A 15,000-nucleotide genomic window follows, 5' to 3' on the forward strand; every position below is an offset into this window, starting at 1 on the left:
CCAGGTTGGAAAGGTTCCTCACTCCGTGTCTTTGGTGGTAGTCGTGCGCATCCATCCGCCTCCTCTCTCTTTCCCTGCACTGGACCCTCCGCAGGTCTGGGATGTCCGGCTCCAGCACCGCCGGGAAGGTGGGCAGAGCGATACGCGGGCGCCGTCCCATGAGCCACCGGGCCGGGCTGTAGCCGTCGCTCAAAGGTGCAGCTCTGTGCGCTAGCAGTGCTGTAGCCGTCACTCAAAGGTGCAGCTCTGTGCGCTAGCAGTGCTGTAGCCGTCGCTCAAAGGTGCAGCTCTGTGCGCTAGCAGTGCTGTAGCCGTCACTCAAAGGTGCAGCTCTGTGCGCTAGCAGTGCTGTAGCCGTCGCTCAAAGGTGCAGCTCTGTGCGCTAGCAGTGCTGTAGCCGTCGCTCAAAGGTGCAGCTCTGTGCGCTAGCAGTGCTGTAGCCGTCGCTCAAAGGTGCAGCTCTGTGCGCTAGCAGTGCTGTAGCCGTCGCTCAAAGGAGCAGCTCTGTGCGCTAGCAGTGCTGTAGCCGTCGCTCAAAGGAGCAGCTCTGTGCGCTAGCAGTGCTGTAGCCGTCGCTCAAAGGTGCAGCTCTGTGCGCTAGCAGTGCGCGGCAGGGTTCTGACGCCTGTGTGGGGAAAATGCACAAATAACATTTCACAGGTGGGCGTCGTCTGATGAAACAGATCCCAGTAAAAACAACTGCAGTTTAACCTTCTCATTTATCTGATCACACAGAATAAGAGAGTGGAAGGCCTACAAGCTTTCTGATAGTTCTTCAGTTTGCACACACACACAGTATGACTTAAACACAGTTTTCAGTATACTGCCCCAGAAGGGAGGGGGGAACATAAACAAAAAGACACGTAGCTGGCTGCTAACTTTTAGCAGTATTTTGTCTTCACTGTTACCCCTTGTTGGCCTTCTGGGTGAAGCAGAGACACCCAGGTGAAAGGCTGTCTTCCTGCTGGGAGAGAGACAAAGAAAGACTCCCTTTCAACACTTAATACAGAAAGTGGTCTAATAGGAATAGGGATTATAATAAAAGGTTATCTTTAATCGCGTGATTATCTTTATGTGAACACACTTTGTAAATGAAGAATCAGTTCAGAAAATGATCCTCACGCCTTGTTCAGGTTTGTCAGCATTTGAGCGGCTCGCTCAGCCTCACCATTGCTCTGTGGAGACCTGGGCCGTTGCACTAAGACTTTCTTGTCTGCTCCTGAGAACTGAGGCCCGTTGCACTAAGACTTTCATGTCTGCTCCTGAGAACTGAGGCCCGTTGCACTAAGACTTTCATGTGTGCTCCTGAGAACTGAGGCCCGTTGCACAAAGACTTTCATGTCTGCTCCTGAGAACTGAGGCCCGTTGCACAAAGACTTTCATGTCTGCTCCTGAGAACTGAGGCCTGTTGCACAAAGACTTTCATGTCTGCTCCTGAGAACTGAGGCCTGTTGCACTAAGACTTTCATGTGTGCTCCTGAGAACTGAGGCCCGTTGCACAAAGACTTTCATGTCTGCTCCTGAGAACTGAGGCCCGTTGCACTAAGACTTTCATGTGTGCTCCTGAGAACTGAGGCCCGTTGCACAAAGACTTTCATGTCTGCTCCTGAGAACTGAGGCCCGTTGCACTAAGACTTTCATGTCTGCTCCTGAGAACTGAGGCCCGTTGCACTAAGACTTTCATGTCTGCTCCTGAGAACTGAGGCCCGTTGCACAAAGACTTTCATGTCTGCTCCTGAGAACTGAGGCCCGTTGTCTGGGACAAGCGTCTCTGGAACGCCATGTCTCGCAAACATTAACTTCAGATGCACCACAATGTCAGCTCAGCTGGGCCACCTCTATGAACCTAGAAAAAGAATCCAGGACCAGCAGGTCATTGGTTGTGTTTGGTGTGAACGGCCTCTCTAGAAAAAGAATCCTGGACCAGCAGGTCATTGGTTTTGTTTGGTGTGAACGGCCTGTCTAGAAAAAGAATCCAGGACCTGCAGGTCATTGGTTGTGTTTGGTGTGAACGGCCTCTCTAGAAAAAGAATCCAGGACCGGCAGGTCATTGGTTGTGTTTGGTGTGAACGGCCTGTCTAGAAAAAGAGTCCAGGACCAGCAGGTCATTGGTTGTGTTTGGTGTGAACGGCCTCTCTAGAAAAAGAATCCAGGGCCAGCAGGTCATTGGTTGTGTTTGGGGTGAACGGCCTGTCTAGAAAAAGAATCCAGGACCAGCAGGTCATTGGTTGTGTTTGGGGTGAACGGCCTCTCTAGAAAAAGAATCCAGGACCAGCAGGTCATTGGTTGTGTTTGGTGTGAACGGCCTCTCTAGAAAAAGAATCCAGGACCAGCATCATTGGTTGTGTTTGGTGTGAACGGCCTGTCTGGCAGCTTGGAGGGAATGAGTGGCTCTTTCACGTCGGCCCCGCTCCTTGACGCATGCCCTGCAGTTTAACACCGGCTCACTCATTTGGCTACTCAGCCCTGGCCACCAAATTGCCTGTCTAGCACGTTCCCTGCTCTTGACTGCCCCCTGGTGGCCCTTGTGTGTTTTCTCCAGCACACTGTTTCTCAAGGGGGAGGGGTTACCGTAGTAACAGTCCATTGTGTGCCGAGCACTGCTCTGTCCGTCCAGTGTGGTCTCACCATCGCATCCAGTCTGCTGCCATGTGACCAGCCCTCAGTGCACAGCTTCATCACTGGTGAGCACACGCTGTCAGCGCTCCACAGCTGCCTCAGCTCTGTCAGGTAAGCGTCACTCGCTGGTAGGTTCTCCATCACATAATCTGCGTGTATATTCCTTTCCTCCATCAGCCCGTCTCCACTTGTGGCTCCGCTCATGACGGCGTGTGCGCTATTGTGAGGCTCTTTCCCGGGACGTGTGATGGTGTACGGATACCTCATGAGCCGCACGCTGAACCTCTGTATTCTCTGTAGGGATACCTCATGAGCCGCACGCTGAACCTCTGTATTCTCTGTAGGGATACCTCATGAGCCGCACGCTGAACCTCTGTATTCTCTGTAGGGATACCTCATGAGCCGCACGCTGAACCTCTGTATTCTCTGTAGGGATACCTCATGAGCCGCACGCTGAACCTCTGTATTCTCTGTAGGGATACCTCATGAGCCGCACGCTGAACCTCTGTATGCCACTGGCTGTGATGGTGCGTGAGAACCACGCTGCCCTGCGCACCGCCTCTGTGTGTGTGTGATGAGGACCAGCACCTCTGTGTGTGTGTGTGTGATGAGGACCAGCACCTCTGTGTGTGTGTGTGTGTGTGTGATGAGGACCAGCACCTCTGTGTGTGTGTGTGTGTGTGTGTGATGAGGACCAGCACCTCTGTGTGTGTGTGTGTAATGAGGACCAGCGCCTCTCTGTGTGTGTGTGTGATGAGGACCAGCACCTCTGTGTGTGTGTGATGAGGACCAGGGAGAAGAGAGAGAGCCCCAGCAGGAAGGAGGAGGTGGGCACTATATTCATTTTCCAGTGTAACATTTCAGTGTATTATTTTAAAAAGTAACAAATTACTCTCAGTAATTGACGACTTTTTACATAAAAACTTGATCAAGGCTGTAATGATACGTCTGCACACCATGTAACTCATTCAAGGAAAAGCAAGTTTAATGTTAGATGGTCCACCTTGTACAGTCCAACTCAAACCTGTGGTCAGAGACTTAACACTCCTGACCTCTACTGGTTGGGAATGGTACACACTGGATATAATATCAATACATCTTCCCTTTTTTCTCATGCTTGTGAACTTTTGTAGTCAAACTTGAATCACATAAAACAAAAAAAATGCAACCACTTCCACCCCTCATATCAATACCTTTTTCTTTTTTTTTACTTAGTTAAGTCAAATCTGGGCGGCACGGATGGTGCAGTGGGTAGCACTGCCGCCTCACAGCAAGGAGGTCCTGGGTTCGAATCCCCGTCGGCCGGGGCCTCTCTGTGCGGAGTTTGCATGTTCTCCCCGTGTCTGCGTGGGTTTCCTCCGGGTACTCCGGTTTCCTCCCACAGTCCAAAGACATGCAGGTTAGGCTGATTGGAGAGTCTAAATTGCCCGTAGGTATGAGTGTGTGAGTGAATGGTGTGTGTGCCCTGCGATGGACTGGTGACCTGTCCAGGGTGTGTTCCTGCCTTTCGCCCAATGTATGCTGGGATAGGCTCCAGCCCCCCTGCGACCCTGATCAGGATAAGCGGGTTCAGATAATGGAAGGATGGATGGAAGTCAAATCTGTAGAAGAGAAAAAAAATGCAATCACTTCCACAGAAAATACAATGTCTCTCTTGTCTCTCCTCCCCATTCTTTTGTGTGTGCGACTAGTTCATTGCTCAATAAGCCGAATTGGCTTCCGAATCGTTCTGCGTTGGATTCTTTGTGGTGTAGGCCTCTCCTCTGTCACGTTTGGCGTGACACTGACATCAGGGGTGTCACTCAATGTCTGACTTTGATTGCTCATCTCATTGATTGCTCGGTTTCTGTTTGCACCTCGTACGATCTTGGTGCTGTTTCCCCAAACACTTTTGCCATAGGTCCCCACTCGCTCCCACATCTGACTCTGACAGTGTCTTCCTCGACCGGAGGGCTAAGCGGTTTGGCCGTCTTGTCGTAGGTTTTTCGCGCTCTCTCTCCTTGCTGCCTGGCCCTGCCTCCCTCTTCCAGCACGTGCGTTGCTGCCGGAAGGCGTGTGCGCAGTTTCCGATTCATTAAAAGCTCTGCGGGTGACCGCCCACACTCCAGTGGAGCTGCCCTGTAATTCAGAATAGCTCGGTACGGATCTTCCCCGCTGTATACTGCTTTCTTCAGCAGTCTCTGTACTTTCTCTGCTCGGCCATTCGATTGCGGGTAGTAGGGGCTCGATGTAACGTGCGTAAAGCCATATTCTCATGAATGCCCCATACTGCTCAAAGTCGTACTGCCTCGCATTGTCAGTAAAGCCATATTCGTATGAATGCCCCATACTGCTCACAGTCATACTACATTGTCAGATGCCACCATGGATGGAATGCCGTGCCTGGAGAACATCGACTTTGTGTGCTTAATGACTCGTGTCGCTGTAGTGTCTGACAGCAGTGCAAACTCTGGGTAGTTTGAGTGATACTCTATAATGACTCAATAGTCTTTGCCCTGTAGCTGAAATAAAGCCGTTCCTCCCTTGTCCCATGGCCTGCCTGGCTGGCTGTGTGGCATGAGCGCTTCCTCTGGCTGCTGGTGCCTGTGGCGCTGACATATGTGGCATCTCTGCACTACATTTTCTACATCTTTGTGCACGTATGGCCAGTACAATGTTCCCCTCGCACGCCTCTTACACTCCTCTATTCCCAGATGCCCCTCATGCACCAGCTCAGCCATCTCCGCTCACATGGAAGATGGGACGACTATTCTCCTGCCTTTTAGGAGCACCCCATCTACCACAGTTAGTTCCTCAGTGAAGTGCTGGTACGGTTTGGCAATTCTGACTTGTCCTGGCGTGTGAATGTTTTCCACAACATCCTTCAGAATGACATCCCTTTCAGTCTCTATGGCCATTTCCTTCCACAACATCCTTCAGAATGACATCCCTTTCAGTCTCTATGGCCATTTCCTTCCACAACATCCTTCAGAATGACATCCCTTTCAGTCTCTATGGCCATTTCCTTCCACAACATCCTTCAGAATGACATGCCTTTCAGTCTCTTTGGCCATTTCCTTCCACAACACCCTTCAGAATTACATCCCTTTCAGTCTCTATGGCCATTTCCTTCCACAATATCCTTCAGAATGACATCCCTTTCAGTATTTATGGCAATTTCCTTCCATTTTTTGTCGGACACGGGCATCAGCACTCTCACAGAGTCTATGTGGACTTGTACATCATGCTCACTACTACTAGGGCCTGTGTTGCGCTAACTAGCTCTGGACAGTGCATCAGCTACTATCAGTTGCTTGCCGGGTATGAATTTGAAAGTCAGGTCGTATTTCTGCAGACGTAACAGAAGTCTCTGGATGCGTGGTGGCGCTTCACCCGAGCCTTTCTTGGAGATCGCTATTAAAGGTTTATGGTCCGTTTCTAACACCACTGGGCTACCGTAGATATACTTGTGGAATTTCTCACAGCCAAACACTGCACCTAAGGTCTCTTTTTCAATGTGCGCATAGCTCTTTCCAGCTGTGGTCATTGTGCGCGATGCACAGGCTATGGGACACCACTCTGTGTCCTGCTGCTGGCACAGCACTGCCCCGAGTCCGTCTTTTCACGCGTCTGTCCACACCTTGGCTGGGACAGCACTGCCCCGAGTCCGTCTTTTCACGCGTCTGTCCACACCTTGGCTGGCTTGCTCGGATCGTAGAATTTCAACACCGGTTCCTTTATCAGGCCGTTCTTCAACTCTTTCCGCTCTTTTGCATGCTCATGTGTCCATTGCCACTCCGTCACTGTTTCCAGTAGGCTTCTAAGCGCCTTTGTGTTTGCTGACAGATTTGGGATGAATTTTCCCATGTAGTTGACCACGCCCAGTGTGTGCTGCAGCTCTGTCCTGTTTGTTGGCGCCTGCATCTCCTCAACTGCCCTGACCTGTTCTGGGTCTGCATCTCCTCAACTGCCCTGACCTGTTCTGGGTCTGCATCTCCTCAACTGCCCTGACCTGTTCTGGGTCTGCATCTCCTCAACTGCCCTGACCTGTCCTGGGTCTGATTGGACGCCCTCTGTCGACAGCTGGTCTCCTAGGTACGTCAGCTCACTCACTCCAAATTGGCACTTCTGCTTATTTAGCCTAAGCCCTGATGTGCGCGCTGTTTCTCAGTTCCGTTAAACAGCTGCTCTGTGGTTCTATGGAATATCTCCGGTGCCGAGCAGATTCCGAAGGGCAAAGGAAGGAAACAATGCCTTCCAAATGGAGTGTTGAATGTGCACAGTTTTGCGCTCTCCTCGTCCAGGGCAATCTGGTGAAACCCTGACGATGCATCGAGTTTGCTAAAGAACCGCGCGCCCGCCATTGTGCCAGTAATGTCGGATTTTGTGGGCAGCCTGTAATGCTCCCTCTTAATGCATTTATTTAAGTCCTCAGGGTCAATGCACAGTCTCATCTCCCCGTTTTCTTTCTCCACGATCACGAGTGAGTTTACCCATTCAGTCGGTTCCTCAAGGCGTTTTATGACACCCTGGTCGGTCAGTTTCTGCAGTTCATTCTTTAGTTTCTCTCTGAGGGCTAACGGCACCTTTCTCGCTGCGTGAATGACTGGCTCTGCTTTGTATTTCAACTGTATTTTGTACTGTCCAGGCAGCCTGCCTAATCCCTTGAACACGTCCGTGAATTGGGACGCTATGTTACAGTGCTGGACATCGTTAGCAGCCCCGTCAGCATGCATTACCCGCTCTCTGTCAATCACCTGAACCCTCTTAAAAAGGCCCAGTTTTTCACTCGTGTGTAGACCTAGAACAGGCTGTCTATTCCCCTCTACTAGCACACACACATTGCGTTAATGGACTGGCCTTTACATGTAAGTGTTAATCTACACATACCTTCGGTCGGAATGGGCTCATCGTTGTACGTTCGCAGATTGATTTGCTTCCGAATGACCTTTGGTTTTTTTCTAAGTTGCAGGAACTCTTTCCACGATAAAATGTTCACTTGTGCCCCGGTGTCTATCTTCAGTGAAACTGATGTCCCGTTCACGTCCAGGTGAGAAATCCATTGGTCCTTTTTCCTGTCACTTCCGGTCACAGTCCTGACGTAGAGTGCTGCACTCCTCTCCTCACCACTTCAGTCGGTATGCCCGTCTGCTTTCTGCTCCTCTGCACGCACGTTTCTCCTCTCCTCACCACTTCAGTCGGTATCCCCGTCTGCTTTCTGCTCCTCTGCACGCACGTTTCTCCTCTCCTCTCCACTTCAGTCGGTATCCCCGTCTGCTTTCTGCTCCTCTGCACGCACGTTTCTCCTCGTCAGGCAGAACTTGGCCAGGTGATTCCTTCCTCCACATTTCCTGCACTGTTTGGCGTATGCGGGACAGTTCCTTGGTGCTTGGTGATTCCCGCACCGCTTACATTCAAAAGTCTCTGTTTTTGTGCCCTCTTTGAAACTCACTATCCCCTTTTCGGCCCGCTTTCCGACTTTCCTTTTAACGGCGTCCACTGCTAGCGCCACATCGCTCTCGTCATCAAACGTCTTCAGCTGCATTTTAGCATTTTCCCAGGCCTGGCAAATCCTAACCGCCGAGTCTAAGCTCAAGTCTGCTTCCCTAAGAAGATGCATTCTCACTTTCTTTTCTTTAACCCCTATCACGATTTGATCTCTTATCATTGAATCGCGTAGCGGACCAAAATGGCAAGATTGGCTTTTCAGGGTAAGATCGGTCACGTACTGTTCAATGGACTCGCTGTGATTTTGCATTCTGTTACGGAAAACATACCTTTCATACGGTTCATTTTTTCTTGGTGTGCAGTAGGCCTCGAACTTGGCCACAACCACGTCAAACTTGTTTGTCTCCGCCTCAGTGAAAGCAAACGTGTTGTAAACATCCATAGCTCCGCGGCCTGCTACTGTTAGCAATAAAGCTATTTTACGTTTATCTAACTTCTCGTCCACACCAATAGCCAAAAGATACAGTTCGAAACTTTGTCTGAACGCTCTCCAGTTCTCACTGACATTCCCTGTCAGTTTCAGCTCGTTTGGCTGGCGGATAGCATCCATTTTTATAAAAAATCATAATTTACTCCTGGTACCATGTAATGATACATCTGCACACCATGTAACTCATTCAAGGAAAAGCAGGTTTAATGTTAGATGGTCCACCTTGTACAGTCAAACTCAAACTTAACACTCCTGACCTCTATTGGTTGGGAATGGTACACACTGGATATAATATCAACACACATTACCGCCAAGCAGGCAGAGGGCCCTGTGCGTTTTCGGGGCAGGCGTGGTTATGAGTACGTGGTGAGGGCGTATGATGGCGGATGTTGGTGAGGGCGTATGATGGCGGATGTTGGTGAGGGCGTATGATGGCAGATGTTGGTGAGGGCGTATGATGGCAGATGTTGGTGAGGGCGTATGATGGCAGATGTTGGTGAGGGCGTATGATGGCAGATGTTGGTGAGGGCGTATGATGGCAGATGTTGGTGAGGGCGTATGATGGCAGATGTTGGTGAGTTGGCTGTGTCTGTGTGTGTGTGTGGAGAGAGAGGGAGGGAAGACAGGAGCAGAGGAGGTGTGGTGTGTTTGGATCGCTCGTCAGCCGTTCTCACGAGCGGTACTAAAAGCACGTTGCCTTAGTTATGGTACAAGCTTCTGGATCCAGCTCCGAGCAGCAGTGAAAAGACATCGCATCAGGCAAGCAGGGGGCAGACCCTATTCTTTTCACCCCCTTTTCAGGGGACTAAGTGCGTGTCCACGGATAAAGAGCAGAAAGGCCACGTTCAGCTGCCATCCCCCAAATCGCTCCTCTCGGCCGTGGTTCAGCGGAGAGAGAGAAAGGACGGCAGAATGTAGAGAGGAGCTCTTTTTCTGAGAGCTGGATCACTGAGCCCCACCGCCTCTCACCTGTTCAACACGGGAGAGAAAGTATCATCGCCCACTTCTCTGGAACGCTTCCAAACACGTGTGAAATGATCCCCACACACAGAGCTTTCAGTTCACAACGCACCCCACACACAGAGCTTTCAGTTCACAGCCCAGCAGCATTAAGAGCACTTTAATCCCCACACACAGCGCTTTCAGTTCACAACCCAGCAGCATTAAGAGCACTTTAATCCCCACACACAGAGCTTTCAGTTCACAACCCAGCAGCATTAAGAGCACTTTAATCATGGTGCCAGGTCACAGGACAAGAGTGTCTTAACTGCTTTAGTCTTGTAAAATGAGCTTGTTTTAAGTTACCCTTTGCTTTAAATTATATTACCCCAAGGCAAATCTTGAAAGGAATACAATCTTTTGGGGCAGATTTCAAAACAAATTTACCTTATTTCTGCTCTTCTTCTTAATGGAATGAAGATGACTCACTCTGACTTATTCCACAAACTCCTGGTCAGAACAACTATCATGGTGTAATGTGCACTCCCCACACACACAATAAGCAGAAGCATACCTATTTCACATATTTCATCATATTAATCTACGTGTAACAGGTTCTATTTTTTACATTATTGGCATTTGGCAGACGCTCTTATCCAGAGCGACATACAGTTGACTAGACTAAGCAGGAGACAATCCTCCCCTGGAGCAATGCAGGGTTAAGGGCCTTGCTCAAGGGCTGTGCGGATCTTATTGTGGCTACACTGGGATTCGAACCACCGACCTTGTGTTTCCCAGTCATTTACCTTAACCACTACGCTACAGGCCGCCCCTATTTGGGCCTAGATATCTGATGCATTAATTCTTATCAAAACTCAAAGGGTTAAACACGCTAGTAAAGGGTTAAAGACTCTAGGTTGACTCTAGGAGTATTCAAGGCTCACGGACAAGGTATAAAAAACAAATATTAAATGCCGGTCTTTTATTAGCAATCATCAAATCCCTTATCAATAATATCAAACATATGTACACATTGGCCAATAAGATTTCCTGTGACTAATAGGTTGCAACCTTGAAAATATGTCCCATCTACCCGGGTAGTGTGATTTTGGTTCAGAGCGCTCAGTTTGCTTCTCTGTCTCCTGTGCGTTGCTGCAGCCTGGGCACGTGGTGATGCTGTTCCTGGCGCGTGCAGCGTGCCGGGTGGAGAACATGCAGAGTGGAGAACATGCAGAGTGGAGCGTGTCATGCTGTTGAGCGTGCAGCGTGCCGGGTGGAGAACATGCAGAGTGGAGCGTGTGCATGCAGTTGAGCGTGCAGCGTGCCGGGTGGAGAACATGCAGAGTGGAGCATGTGCATGCAGTTGAGCGTGCAGCGTGCCGGGTGGAGAACATGCAGAGTGGAGCGTGTCATGCAGTTGAGCGTGCAGCGTGCCGGGTGGAGAACATGCAGAGTGGAGCGTGTCATGCAGTTGAGCGTGCAGTGTGCCGGGTGGAGAACATGCAGAGTGGAGCGTGTCATGCAGTTGAGCGTGCAGCGTGCCGGGTGGAGAACATGCAGAGTGGAGCGTGTCATGCAGTTGAGCGTGCAGTGTGCCGGGTGGAGAACATGCAGAGTGGAGCGTGTCATGCAGTTGAGCGTGCAGTGTGCCGGGTGGAGAACATGCAGAGTGGAGCGTGTCATGCAGTTGAGCGTGCAGCGTGCCGGGTGGAGAACATGCAGAGTGGAGCGTGTCATGCAGTTGAGCGTGCAGTGTGCCGGGTGGAGAACATGCAGAGTGGAGCGTGTCATGCAGTTGAGCGTGCAGTGTGCCGGGTGGAGAACATGCAGAGTGGAGCGTGTCATGCTGTTGAGCGTGCCGGGTGGAGAACATGCAGAGTGGAGCGTGTCATGCAGTTGAGCGTGCAGTGTGCCGGGTGGAGAACATGCAGAGTGGAGCGTGTCATGCAGTTGAGCGTGCAGTGTGCCGGGTGGAGAACATGCAGAGTGGAGCGTGTGCATGCAGTTGAGCGTGCAGCGTGCCGGGTGGAGAACATGCAGAGTGGAGCGTGTCATGCAGTTGAGCGTGCAGCGTGCCGGGTGGAGAACATGCAGAGTGGAGCGTGTCATGCAGTTGAGCGTGCAGCGTGCCGGGTGGAGAACATGCAGAGTGGAGCGTGTCATGCAGTTGAGCGTGCAGCGTGCCGGGTGGAGAACATGCAGAGTGGAGCGTGTCATGCTGTTGAGCGTGCAGCGTGCCGGGTGGAGAACATGCAGAGTGGAGCGTGTCATGCAGTTGAGCGTGCAGTGTGCCGGGTGGAGAACATGCAGAGTGGAGCGTGTCATGCAGTTGAGCGTGCAGTGTGCCGGGTGGAGAACATGCAGAGTGGAGCGTGTCATACAGTTGAGCGTGCAGTGTGCCGGGTGGAGAACATGCAGAGTGGAGCGTGTCATGCAGTTGAGCGTGCAGTGTGCCGGGTGGAGAACATGCAGAGTGGAGCGTGTCATGCAGTTGAGCGTGCAGTGTGCCGGGTGGAGAACATGCAGAGTGGAGCGTGTCATGCTGTTGAGCGTGCAGCGTGCCGGGTGGAGAACATGCAGAGTGGAGCGTGTCATGCAGTTGAGCGTGCAGCGTGCCGGGTGGAGAACATGCAGAGTGGAGCGTGTCATGCAGTTGAGCGTGCAGTGTGCCGGGTGGAGAACATGCAGAGTGGAGCGTGTCATGCAGTTGAGCGTGCAGCGTGCCGGGTGGAGAACATGCAGAGTGGAGCGTGCAGTGTGCCGGGTGGAGAACATGCAGAGTGGAGCGTGTCATACAGTTGAGCGTGCAGCGTGCCGGGTGGAGAACATGCAGAGTGGAGCGTGTCATGCAGTTGAGCTCGGGCGCTCGTGCTCGGGGGTCCTGGCTCGCCGATCAACTTTCTCAAAAGTCCACAAAAAAAAAACAACCGGACCCCTGCAAGGTAGGACTGGTACCGAAAAAAATGTGTAATTAATAAAGATTAGTGATCACATAATTGATGAGTTTGTCCTTTCAAATGTTTAAGTTACAAAGGGGTTTTAAACAATATTCTCCATGTTTCTAGAACTTGAAGCCTTGGCCTTGGTAATGTAGCCTATGATGCTCCTAAGGTGCAGTCAGTAATGATGTAACAGTGTCACTGTAGTTATAAAAACAATGAGCCAATAGCGCTTCATTAGCTATAACACAGCAAAGGCACAAACACAAACAGAGACTGCAATGCTTTCTAAAGCCCTTTCTCTGAGCCACATCAGAAATTGTCATTGTTGTAGCATAAGCAGGATATTTGTCAATGTAAGGCAAAATACAGAAGCCTAACATGGTAAAATATTAAGGCAATAAATTGTACAGTTCTGGCAAACAAAACTAAAATCTAGGTTTTGCAGACATTCCATCTATTGCAGGGAGAGTAAGATGTCTCACTAGTGATTTATAATAAAATGAAATATGAAATATAATAACATGTAGATCTTAACTAGATTTTGAACTAATCTTAAAATAAAATGTAAGCACTTGGGCTGTGGGGGTGCCTCCTGCTGCCCACCATTACGGCTCCCACCAGCCTCCTGCTGCCCACCATTACAGCTCCCACCGGCCTCCTGCTGCCCACCATTACAGCTCCCACCGCCCTCCTGCTGCCCACCATTACGGCTCCCACTGGCCTCAGTGGCTACTGTTGCCGAGGAAACTGTTGGCACGGTGAACAGGAAAGGGGAGACGTGCGTGCGTAGCGCTGATTGGCTCCGGGCTGGAGGCAGGAGGGGCAGGAAGGCGCAGCCCTGCTCCGGTGAGCCGAATAACGGACACAAACTCAACAGCAGAGAACCAGAGGGAGCCCCGCCCGCCGGCTCTCCACCCTCCCTTTACCTGGGAGTCAGGTGTGAACACAGCTGGGCCAGTCAGTAGCACTAACCGTTCAGTTAATTACACAGGAGAAGAGAAAACAAGGACTGGATTTTGGACTCAAGGGCCAGATTTGATTATCCCTGGCATATATACCGACTGTTCTACTTGAAGCACTGTAACATTACATTACATTACATTATTGGCATTTGGCAGACGCTCTTATCCAGAGCGACGTACAGTTGATTAGACTAAGCAGGAGACAATCCTCCCCTGGAGCAAAGCAGGGTTAAGGGCCTTGCTCAAGGGCCCAGCGGCTGTGCAGATCTTATTGTGGCTACACCGGGATTAGAATCACCGACCTTGGGTGTCCCAGTCATTCACCTTAACCACTACGCTACATGCCGCCCCATCCACTACGCTACAACATCCACTTTGCATAAACCTTAATAGTATAAGTGACATGTTAGCATTTTTTTGGCTGGGTAAATTGGATACATATGGTAAAACTGTTGCAAAGATTTGTTACAGATCCAACTACGAAACCACAGGGCTGTCATTGTGACATTGTGCTTCTTCAGTGTCTCCAGTTTAATTTCCTCAGCTTCCCCTGCACCGTGTGTGGCCCTCAGACCTGGTTAAGCTCACACTGCCCTGTGTGTGGCCCTCAGACCTGGTTAAGCCCACACTGACCCGTGTGTGGGCCTCAGACCTGGTTAAGCCCACACTGACCCGTGTGTGGGGGTCAGACCTGGTTAAGCCCACACTGACCCGTGTGTGGGCCTCAGACCTGGTTAAGCCCACACTGACCCGTGTGTGGGGGTCAGACCTGGTTAAGCCCACACTGCCCCGTGTGTGGGGGTCAGACCTGGTTAAGCCCACACTGACCTGTGTGTGGGCCTCAGACCTGGTTAAGCCCACACTGCCCCGTGTGTGGGGGTCAGACCTGGTTAAGCCCACACTGCCCCGTGTGTGGGGGTCAGACCTGGTTAAGCCCACACTGACCCGTGTGTGGGGGTCAGACCTGGTTAAGCCCACACTGCAGTCTGTGTGGGGGTCAGACCTGGTTTAGCCCACACTGCACCGTGTGTGGGGGTCAGACCTGGTTAAGCCCACACTGCCCCGTGTGTGGGGGTCAGACCTGGTTAAGCCCACACTGACCCGTGTGTGGGGGTCAGACCTGGTTAAGCCCACACTGTCCCGTGTGTGGGGGTCAGACCTGGTTAAGCCCACACTGCCCCGTGTGTGGGGGTCAGACCTGGTTAAGCCCACACTGACAGAGTCAACTCATTATTTGTCTTTCAGTCACCAGAACACACACCAGCGATTTTTGCCAAAACGGAGCACCTGCTTCCAGCTTATCCAGCATAGATGTTTGTGATATCGGCTGAAAGCCCTGTCGTATGCACACCTATTTGTCTTGGTTGTGTGAAAAAATATCTTTATATTTCTGCAAACCTTTTTGCTGATACAAGTATTCACTTATTCCTCCAGTACTCTATTGCCCTCTAGTGGCTAAACTTGAAATAACTTTCTGGGCCAAAGACTTGAAAAGGTTACATTCTGACTTTGGAATACTGAAAGGAATAATGCATTTATTAGGCATACATAAATGCAACCAAAAAAAAATATTTTTCACTAACAACCAAAAATCTAACTTAGACTGGCCATAAATTAGTGG

This window comes from Conger conger, chromosome 19 (genome assembly GCF_963514075.1).
Source record: "Conger conger chromosome 19, fConCon1.1, whole genome shotgun sequence".
Taxonomy (NCBI): Eukaryota; Metazoa; Chordata; class Actinopteri; order Anguilliformes; family Congridae; genus Conger; species Conger conger.